Source organism: Dryobates pubescens, chromosome 16, assembly GCF_014839835.1.
Source record: "Dryobates pubescens isolate bDryPub1 chromosome 16, bDryPub1.pri, whole genome shotgun sequence".
NCBI classification, from domain to species: Eukaryota; Metazoa; Chordata; class Aves; order Piciformes; family Picidae; genus Dryobates; species Dryobates pubescens.
In genome coordinates, this window is record NC_071627.1 from 21,439,868 (window position 1) to 21,447,958 (window position 8,091).

Below are 8,091 nucleotides of genomic sequence, written 5' to 3' on the forward strand. Positions count from 1 at the left end.
GCCAACCTTCTTTGTGGGGAGTCCACAGATGGGCTGAGGCCACTCTGTCCTGGGAGATGCACCGAGCTGTGCTGATGCTGGCTGCACTGACATCCAGAGCAGAGCTGGGGGCCCTCACTGCTACCCTCTGCCCTGTGCATCCACTCAGATTCCCTGTCTGACCACCACAGGCAGCATCCCACAGTTCCAAAGCAGCAAAACACACGAGGACCTGACAGGCTCCCCCTCCCAGACTGTGGCAGCACAAACAGAAAGGCACAAAATCAATCAACAGAAAAGCAGGCTTAATTAAGGGCCTCAAGAGCAGGAAATGTGCACATGTGTGCTAGCCAGAGCACAAATATTTTCTTTCTGAGCTGCTTTCTCCAAGGGTTCAGCAAGGTGATGGAGGCTGGGTTACAGAGGGAGGGTAGCAAACAGCTTCCAGCCCTCCGGAAGGCAGTGGGCACAGGGCACTGCTGTTCTGCCTCCTTCCCTGGTGCTCCAGCCCTTGGCTTTCACCTCCTGTGGTATATACTGAAGCTATTCAACCATTTGGCTAGAAGCAGATGGGTAGGGAGGGAAAACAAAGTCAAAGGAGAGGGAGAAAGGCAGCTTTTGTGCTGCCTCTGTTTGCAAGAGACAGCCCAAGCCCCTTTTGGACTAAGGTTTGATTTACTGGGCCCTGGAGAGCTGAGCACAACCCCACAGCTGCTGCAGGCACTGGCATCTGGGGGCAGCAACAGGGAGCAGGTAGGGAGCCAGTTCTGATGAGTGAGGAGCTCCCCCAGTGAGGCTGTGGGACACATGGGGCATGCTGCAAGGTCTGGGGGCAGTGGATCTGCTCTGTGCCTTCTGCTCTGGTCACTTGCCTCAGGTCACCTGGAAGGGACAAAGGACACTGGTCTGTGTAGGCAGGAGCCTTCAGTCTGCCCTTCCTGCCATTGCCCTTCTGTTCATCATGCCTTTTCCTGAGCACCTCCCAAAAGACTTCTGGGTGCTGCCTAGATGGGTTCAGGTTTCCTCTTCACCAGTTCAGGCCAGCAGGTTGCAGGGAGATGCTGTAGCAGTTTGGATTTCCCCATAGCTCCCAGGTGGTCTGAAATTCTCAGGGCAGGACCATCCCTGTGGAGAAAGGCCTTGGAGTCCCAGTGGCCAGCAAGTTCTCCATGGGACTGCAATGTGTCCTTGTGGCCAAGAGAGCCAATGCTATCCTAGGGTGCATTGAGAGAAGTGTGTCCAGCAGGTCTAGGGAGGTTTTTCTTCCCCTCTGCTCTCCCCTAGCTACACCACACCTGGAATACTGTGTCCAGTTAGGGGCTCCTCCATTCAAGAGGGACTGGAGAGAGTCCAGTGGAGAGCTACAAGGGTGATGAAGGGATATGAACATCTCTATAAAGAAAATCTGGGACACCTGGGGCTTCTGGAGAAGAGAAGGCTGAGAGGGGATCTTATCAACATCTGTAAGTGTCTGAGGGGTGGATGTTAAGAGCTGCTTGAATGCAGCAGGAATTCACAATGTCCAGATACCCTCTTGCCCCAGATTCCCCTGCTCCAATGTCTGCTTGGCTGTGGGCAGAGCTTGGCCCACAGAAGCCAGAGTCAGCACAGAGCACAAAGCCCAGGAATCACAACAGGGCCACAGCTTAATCAGTTGTGCACAGCTTCAGCAAAAGCCAACCCACACAGCTATTGTCAGGGTGATCCCTCTGATTGCATCACAAGCCTGCATGGGACTCTCATGAGGGCAGCCAGGGCTCCGTGTGGGGGTGCCTGGGGTGCTGCCTGCTCAGGACAGCATTGGAGAGAGCAGCCCTGGTGTCCCCTGGGCTGGCTGTCCTGGGCTTGGCAAACAAGACAGTCAGGTTTATGCTGCACAGCTGACTGTCCCCCACCTCTTTGGGGCTAAACTGTAGCAGTTGCTCCATCACCCAGTGACCCCTCCCCCAGCTGAGAGGGGGAAAATGAGAGGAGACCCTCGGGCTGAAATGAAAACTGACTGAATAAAAGAGCAGAAGCACCAGTGAGGCTAATGCCAACACAAAGCATGCAAAGCCATACCCAGCCTGGTGAGCCTGCAGCAGCCACGGCAGGAGAGCAGTCCTCAGGAGCAGGAGGTCTGTGCAAACCCCTCCAGTGATGGGGAAAGGCAAGAGCAGGAGAAGCCCCAGTCCTCACCACACCTCTCCCTTTCTCCTGAGCATGAGATTTATGGTGTGAGACACACCTGCAGCTAGCTCAGGGCAGCTGCCCTCACTTCTTCCCCTCCCAGATTAAGCTTCTGGCTGGGTCAAAGCTGCTAATGGCCTGCAGACCATGGCTGGCCTATTGCCAGCAGGACCAGCATGCTGGCCCACACAGAGAGCCTATGGTCCTTTGGTCCTTGGACCTTGCCTTGTGTCTCAGCTGAGCTGGTTGGGGTCTTTGTAACATCCCTGCAAAGGCCTGGGGAGAAGGGCTCGGGGTCTCCCTTTGATGGGGAACACTCTGATACCAGGCTTCATCTATACTTTCATCTTTTGCCTTCCCCACTTCCCCACTTCCCCTGCCTCTGCCCAGTGCTAAATGCTTGTGCCCTCCCAGGAGCAGTCAGCAAAGCAGGCAGCTTGGTGGGAAGGATCCAATTTCCAGGGCAACTGGACGGGACTGAGTCCAGAGAGTCCTCGACTCACAGTGCCGCTCTTATTCCTCCAGTTTCCTCTCCTTTTGCTTTCTCAATGCAGCCTGTGCTCTGCCAGGGGAGAAGCCAAAAAAGCAGAGATGTGGCACATCCAGAGTCCTCCCTGCTGGCTTTACAGCTGCTGGGGGATTTTAGAGCTTTCCAGTTTCAGAAGCAGCCCTCCAAGCTTGCCCTGCCCTGAGGTCAAAACATGCGAAAGCACGGTCAGAGCAAGAGCACAGGAAGCCAAGAGGCTCTGTGCTGAGAGCTTGGCTTGCCAGCAAGGGGCCATGTGCTGAAGAGAGGGACATGTGTCCCCCAGCACTGGCCACCCAGGGCTACCTTCACTATGAACCTGCTGGGGACAGCTGAAGCTACAGCTCCTGGTGTCTCCAGGGGAAGACCAGAACTGTGGGGTCCTTGTGCCCCACCAACCCTCTCAGCTAAGTGCCTCCAAATCTCTCCTACCATCCACTGGCTTCCCTCCTCCCCAGCAGAGCCAGCTTGGCCACTGATCCTCTAAACAGGGTCTGGGTGTGCCAGTGGAGCTGTGGGTGCCCAGCTGTGTGCCAGGCAGCTCAGCATTAGCCAGAAGCCAGCAAACCTTCCCCACGAGCTGCCCAGAGCTCCAACAAACAGCAGGAGCTGCACTTGGGGTAATGCTGGAAGAGCCAGGGTGAGGCAAAGGGAACTGGGAATGAACCAGCACCTCTCTCTGGCATGGGAAACAATAGGCCAAACCCTAACCAATGCAACCCAACATGGGAGGGGTTTAAAATTCATCCCTGGAGTGAGATAATGCAGAGCCCCTCCAGCTGTTATTTCCAAACCCAAGAGAGGAGCTGCCAGCAGCTGCCAGAGGAGAAAACTCAGTTATGTGTGTGCATAAAACTGGAAGGCAGAGCTTGCTCCCCACGCCTGGCATTGTCTCTGTGGCCCCCAGCTGGGCAGCAGCTCAGAGAGTGGGGAGGGAAAATGTCCCTGTCCCATGCTGAATGGGCCCTCCCAGGCTGGCAGAGCAGAGCTTGCTCCCAGGCCATGGGTGAGTGCCTGGACCCCACTCCCTGACACATCAGGCTGGAGCCATGCTCCAGATGCAGCCTTTGGAGGGTGCAAAAGCAGGGTCTGGAAAAGGCAACCTCTCCTGGTTTGTCATTCCCTTCCTCTCTCCCACAGAGCTCCAGCAAAGCCAGGGGCAGGGATACACTTTCTAATTCCCCTGGAAAAGTTTGTACATGGCTTTGGGAAGGGGACAAAGGAAGAGGTGTCCCTTCTCACCCAACCTTTGCACGCCCTCTTTCCTTTCAGAAGCAGCACACATGCCCTCAGCACCACTACTTGTAATTCTCTGGAAGGCAAACCTTGAGTAGATGACATCAGTGGCAGTCCAGACACACCTGAGGCAGCAAGGACCTTTGAAGGTCCCTTCCAACCCAAGCTGCTCTATGATTTCATGATTCTCCAGAGCAAACCAGGGAAAGAGGAGCAGGGAAAGAGCCTTTGGGCACAGCAGGACCCAAGCGCCTTTGCCCACTGCAGGGATGCCCTTGTTGTTCACAGCTTCCCTGGGCTCTGTGTGCATTGGTAGAGGAAACAGGTGAGCATCTGCATGCAGGTGTGATGAGAGCTGCCTGGATCCCGCTGGGTGTCTAGCCAGAATCCCAGAGTACAGTGTGGCCTCCCTCCTGCTTTGCAGCTGAGAGCCCCAGGTGATCCCATGTCCATCCCAATCACCCAGGAAGCTGGTGCTCCCCTCATTTCCTAGCTCCCACCTTTCCCCCAAGGTGAACACCAGAATGTTTGGGAACGTTCATGCCATTAATAATCCACTCCACTAATCCTGGTAACAAATCCTGGGTGCTCACCAGAGCAGAATGGGCAGCAGGCAGCACAACAGAAAGGATGCAGGAGATACCCTTGGGCTGGTCTGAAATCAAGGTGCTGGGGCAGGTGGCCTCACCAATGCTCATGTCTCACCTCTGGGGTTTTCTGGTTATTCTTTGCAGGTACCTGATGCAATTCATAGCCCCAGGAAGAGTCCAGAGGCCTCTATCCAGGGCTCCCATTTCAGGGAAGGATCTTTTCCATCCTTTTTTTCCCCCTTTCCCCCATAAAAGAAAAGCTTAAAAAGGGAGTTCTCCAGACCTGATGTTTTGTTAGACTTTGGTTCTGGTCCTTCCCTCTCCTTAGGCAGCTGCTGATAACAGACACAGGGCACACAGCACAGGGAACTGCTGCTCCTTCACTAGAAGGTGTCCAGGGAGGGACCCAGCTCTGGGCCAGGCACAGGATGGAAAGTCCCAGCACTCGCTCAGGGCCCTGCAGGACCTCGCTATTTTGGGGCTGACCACCTCCCACCTTGCCCCAAGCCCACAGACATGGTGCAGCATCAGCCCCAAGCCTTCCCACAGCCCAGCTGAGCCTTCCCACAGCCCAGCTATTCCTGCCCACAGCGCTGCTCCTGCCCACAGCGCTGCTCCTGCCCACAGCGCCAGCTCTGCCAGAGCCTGGCCAAACTGGATGGTGGTTTCTGAAGGGAAGTAAACAAGTTTCAAGGCTAAATTGAGATGCCCAGGACTCATCACACTGAAGCAGTGACAGGTGAGGGATTTTCTGCCTGTGGCCTCGTGTGGCTGCTGTTTTGTCATCCAGCTAAGGGAGCTGAGTTCTCTTGGGTTTCTTTTGCCCTCTGCTCAGTGAAGTCCCATTCAGCTCCAGGCAGATGGAGCAAATGATTCCTCTACTGACTGGCCCTTGCCAGGGGCAGAATATTTGTGTGTGGCCATAAAGATTTGAATTGCTCAAAGCAGGAAGGTTTTAAGGCACTTGAACTCCCCAGAGTAAAATCCAGGCTGGGCAGGGGAGTTTACAGGGGCTCAGAAGTGCACTTGGAGGTGATGTGGAGGAAGCCAGCAAGCAGAGATGGCAGGGAGGTCAATGCTTTCACTGTTGGTGCTGGCCTGGAGTGGCTGTGTTTGTAAATCACAGCGTTATGAGATGCTGAAATGCTCCAGTGGTTGTCAGCACTGCCCCTACCCTGTCCCAACAGCCCTCCACACAGCTGCATCACTGCAGGGGGGGCTCAGCCTTCCAAGACATCCCACTCCAGAGCCTTGCTGTCAAAAAGCATTCCCTACTGTCTCTCCTATAGCCTCTTGTGTCTGAGCCTACCTGTGGAGGCTGGATCCTGTGCCCCATGTACAGGATCCTCCCAAGTGCATGGTGCCATAATCAGCCCCATTTTGTCTCCTTTAAGGGCTGCCTTGGTGTGGACCCTCCTGCCTCCAGCAGCATGGCTCACTCATCTGGCACACCTCAAGCTGGGGCTTGTTCTGAAGCAAGCCCAGCTCAAGCAGAAAGTGTCAGAGCAGCAGACTGAAAAAATGCAGGTTCTGAGGGTGGATGCTTGCAGGCTCAGGGGGGGTGGTCCCAGCATGCCAGGCACCCCCAGCACCCCCACGCTCTGCTGGGGTGCAGCACAGCTCCAGCACGGTCGGACTCCCACCCAGGGATGCTGCAAGACCTCATCCATGAGCAGTGCTAGAGGAGGGGATGTGGCTTCTTAGGCTCCCCCTGCACAGCTCAAAGCTGCCTCTCCTGCTTTCTGCAGCAGCAGGGTGGCCAGGGCTGTGCAGCTGGCAGGGGATGGGGACAGGGCTGGGAGCACCGAGCCAAACCCAGGCTGACTTCTTGCAGGGCAGGGCTAGCCAGGAGAGGGGATATCTGATAAAGTTTTGCCAGCACTGATGGTTAATAGGAGGACAACAAGGTCCTGTTCTCTCCAGCCTCCACAGGGAGCTGCTAAACCATGCAGACTTTAACCAGCAGCCCAGGCTCCTCGCTGCCAGCCTGCCCTGCCCACCCCAGGATTGTCTTTCCCTGCTCCTCTTCACCTCCAGCAGTGCACAAGCCTGGAGTGAAGGCAACCATCATTTAAAGCTCTTGTTCTCAGCTGCCACTCTCCTGCAGCCAGCAATTTATGCTGGGGACCACACCAAGCTCTGCTGCCTGCTTTGCCTCAGCTGTGATCCTGATCCATGGCAGCTCTGCAGCTTCCAAACGCAGCCTCACTGGACACCAGCCGGCCCACAGCATCGTGTAGCCACCTGAACAGCCTCCCAGCACATCACCCAAGGGCTCCCAGCAAAGACATGGGCCAGGAAAACCACTCACAGAATCACCAATCACTCCTTTCACTCCCAAGATGTTAGGCCATGGAGCTGAGTAAGTCAAGAGGAATCTGGCTACCAACTCATCTGAAAATCAACTTTCTCTAAGAGGACCTCATGTTCCTGACCCAGAGCAGCAGATGCAGCTGGCCCCAGGGAGCCTTGGGAACCCTGGCATTTGGCTTCTGGGTCTGCTCCTCACCCCCAGTTATTGCCACTGCTTTTTAGATGGCATTTGGATGTCCTGGAGCTGGCACAGCTTCACCTGGGTACTCCCATCAAGGCTGCCTTTTAGGAGAGACTTTCAGGCTGTGTTTATCTATGCAAAAGAGCTGCCACTGCAGCCCAGGAGCTGCCCTCTGCCTGCATGTCCCAGGGGCTTGAAAGTGGATTCCTGTTTATTTCCTTAAGCAGCTCTATTCATAGCCTTCAAAAGCTGCCAAGCCACATCACCAAGCCCAAAAGGACTCGAAAGTGCATCTTAGGTAAACACCAGGAGCAGCTTCTCCCTTGGAAGCTCTGTTCCATCTTCTGCAAGTCACAGGCACGCCTCCAACACAAGATCTTGAGCAAAAGCAAAGCTGGGCCGGGACACCAGGCTTCAGTTCAGGCACACAACATCCCCATGTTCATGCTGAATAGCAAACTATTCCCTGCAGTGGGGCAGAAGTCCTTTTAGGAAAGGCAATGAGGCCCTTTGGATTCTGGAGGCGTTGGACTGACACCAAGCTCAGCCAAGCTGGATCTGCCCAGACCATGCATGGGAGCTGCAAAGCAGCTGAGGACCTGTGTCACATCTGCTGGTGCCAGGCAGTGCTGCAGGGGCTCTGCCACAGGGATGGGCAGGGGGGCTGTGGCTGGAGGGGTGATATCAGCCCCCCTCTCTGGGTGTAGCTGGAGGCAGGCACAGCTGCCATGTGTGGGCAGGAGAAGCCTCCAGTGTAGGGGAGCTGCAGCATGCAGGACTCCCTGCTTGCACCATGGCTGAGGACAGCAATGGATGTTTGTTTCTTCCTCGTTTCTTTGGGCTCAGTTTGGTTTCAGGGAGGACAGATAAGCTTCTCCCCAGCCTGCAGCCCCATGCATTTCCAAGCAAGTGAGCTGATCATTGCAGGGGTGGTTTGAAAGAGGTAGAGGAGAGATCCTTCCCATGGGAAATTCCTTCCATTAGAGACCCCAGGACTCCCTAAGAGCTGTGAGAGCCCATACACACCAGGGAAAGGGCAAGCCATCCCACAGCAAGCATGTCCTGCCTCCTGGCTTTGCAGCCTGCTCCTGGGTCAT